This window comes from Vollenhovia emeryi, unplaced genomic scaffold (genome assembly GCF_000949405.1).
Source record: "Vollenhovia emeryi isolate VEMERY1.0 unplaced genomic scaffold, V.emery_V1.0 DF939203.1, whole genome shotgun sequence".
Lineage (NCBI taxonomy): Eukaryota > Metazoa > Arthropoda > Insecta > Hymenoptera > Formicidae > Vollenhovia > Vollenhovia emeryi.
Window position 1 is genome coordinate 905,982 of NW_011967163.1, and position 3,013 is coordinate 908,994.

Below are 3,013 nucleotides of genomic sequence, written 5' to 3' on the forward strand. Positions count from 1 at the left end.
CGGCTACAATCTTCTGAAGGTCACTCGGGGTGCATATTTTTCGGGCTCCCCCGATTGATTATCACTGTCGGAGTCACAACAAAGGTTTTTACCAAGAAAACCGCAAGAAAATATCAAAATTCGGAAAAGGCCCTATTCTACATAATTACCAAGAATTTATAGGATCTATAGCTTTATGTAGAAAATTCTTAAGAAAACGACAAGTCTACAATGCAATTATGTAATTGACATTTACACATCTATATATTTTCTCGTCGTACAAATTATGATATAATATATCCGTGAGATTAGAGAATATGGATTTTGATATCTAATAGGAAATGCGTTTTATTATTATGTATTTATATATTTCACAAGCAACCCAGGAAAATTGATAAAACATGTGGATAAGTTCGAATATGTTTACAATGAAAATATGAAGATAAACTGAGCATGCACATATTGTCTGTGTGTGCGTGTGTACATATGTAATGCGTTCACTAGGAGGAATTTTTAAAGAATATAATTCCAAACATATTCTCTGGTTGCAATTAAAATTAGTTTTTTTTCTATCAAAATTTTACCAATTTTTCTATGTTTATATTTTTCACAATTTTTATGCAGTACAATAATAAATAATTTAATAAACGTCGAAATACTATCGATACAGCTTAACAGATTTTTGCATTTTTGTACTTAGGCTTGCGTGTCATCTAATCCTTTAAATTGATTACAGCTATTGTAAGCTGTTCATGACAACTATAGTGTGTTCATTTGTTCACAATAATTTTAATAAATACAACATTTTTTTTATAAAACACATGAAATTGGATTAAAAAGCTGCTAAACGTGTTTCTTACTAAGTACTGTACGTATATTTTGCTCGATAACCCTGTTAGTCGAAAGAGCGAACGCTTGACCTATGTCGATACGTAATGAAGAGGTCAACAAAGATAATACTAAATTTCATGTAGCGTACTACATTAATTTTCCCATTAGTATGAGCACTTCTATTTTAACTATTACGATAGTTCAAATCAATCTGCATTTGAAAAGTTGATCAGCCTAATTGCATTCTATCTTTTAACAGGTTTGAATAATTCGAGTTAAAAAATTTCGATGAACTTTGAGCAAAAGAGATATGTTAAGACAAAATTGCTCCAGAAAGAGAATAATCCACGCATCAATTTAAAATCAAACGAAATACTTGATACTTAAATCGCTTAATCATATTAGTAATTAACAACATTAAATGTTAGCGATATAATATAAAAATTCAACAGTAAATATGCGCACATATGTTCCAATTATACTAATAACAAAAATGTGAATTTTAATGAGGCAATTCCCTTTTCCACGAATTCGAGAGACGGGCAGAAAGGACACTAGGCGTCGTTAAAGATATATCGGATTAAAATAGCAAACAAATAATTTATGTAAATGTATGCAAATTCCTGCCACGTATTTCACAATCGAATACACTTTCAGAGGAATCGTTTTAGTCACTATTCGCATTTCCAGCTTACGTTCCAAGAGAGACTATTTTGCAAAGTGTTTCATCTGCGCACGTATCAATAATAGAAAATCTTACGTATTTTACGAATACACATTTATCTTGTACCTTGATTAGTCAGCAGTTGCTCAGCCAGCAGTAACGCAACATGTATAATCACAGCTTCGTTAAACTCAGGTAAGAGTCAACGCGATTCTCGCGTGTAACTATTCGCTATCATTTTTCACTCCTCTTATATTTTTATCCTGTCAAGGTCGTTTATTTTTTCTCAAATTTTTTGAAACACTCCACTGTAATTCCTTGTCGATCGAGAAAATATACACCAAGCGTTGGAATTATTCTTCTTCAATATGTTTGCGTGCACATATTTATTATTTATTGCTTTTTAGTCCCGAGGCACTTTTGAGGTACTCTTGGAGAAGCACTTTAGGATGAGTACAAATCCCCAGCGACATTCAACAACTGCCAACTACCGTATCCGGAGTTCAGCGTATTAAATTTTTGGAGCTACACTTCCATCGTCTCGCCAAGTCTTCACCGGACTCCGACTGGTCAATTCTCTGCCGTAACTGGAAATACCTTGGCTGTTTCCACGTCGAAGATGCGGTCAGATAGTACGGTGGTGGGGTATCGCGAGTCGAAGTGGCCATGAGTTGGGTCGTATCATTCATTTTATCCGAGGCGGCACGCAGAATATCTTAAGCTGACGATCGCAAAGAGAAAAGTAGAAGGTGATCATATCTGAAGCACCCGCTTTTTTCTGTACGTCGCGTTTTTTACTGTAACGATTGGAAATTCCATGGGAATTTCACGCATGTCCAATAAGTTACGACCGATATGACATGTTACTTAAAAGTTTATCGGCAGAAATTGTTATATAATTCTGAAGTTGACGGAGAATAGCTACGAAAAAGAGAAATATGATAGATTTTTCTCTTAACTGTTGTGGCAAAATTTAATGATTTCCATCCGAGTAGAATATAAATTTTTGGCTTTTTATTTGAGCCGATGGAAAATTTAATGGAATCGAAATGATAGACGAGCATATGAATTATTTGAGGTTTTACAGAGATTAAAACGACAGCGCGAAATAAATAATTTCTAAATATTATTAGAAATTGTATGGTTCTGTATGAAATTGTGTTACTTCGAGGGTGCTTAGACAGAAAATTTGAGGATACGAAGAAAAAAAGATTCTAACAAGTAAAACGTATTAAAATCAAATGAATATCGCCTCGTCAACGATGCAAAAGTCTCTGTAAGCATGCGCGCATATTTCCCTCCTGCAATATAAATATCCTGGTTTTATCATCGAGGTATTTTTAGGAAAGTAGAAAACCAGTTCCCGTAAATGTTCTTACCGGATTCACTATCAGCATCATCGCCATTCCTGGTTCTTCGGTGTAAAGATGACCGTGTTCGTTCTGGCCCCATCCCACGACGTATCCCACCTTGTTCTGGATGTCCTGAAGACTGGTCGATTGAGACCACAGACCAATATGTGTAACAAAAGCACAGAAC

The 3,013-nt window shown here is 34.7% G+C and overlaps 1 protein-coding gene across 1 annotated transcript in view; it reads right to left on the reverse strand.

Annotated features, from left to right (window-relative positions):
- LOC105561712 (chymotrypsin-C-like) overlaps window positions 1-3,013 on the reverse strand; it is a 7,431-nt gene extending 4,418 nt beyond the window's left edge. The window contains exons 1-2 of the mRNA XM_012011942.1: window positions 2,854-3,013; window positions 1,601-2,775 (exon numbers count right to left, since the gene is read on the reverse strand). The gene's annotated coding sequence lies outside the window, so the exon portion shown is untranslated. The remainder of the gene's footprint in view (window positions 1-1,600; window positions 2,776-2,853) is intronic.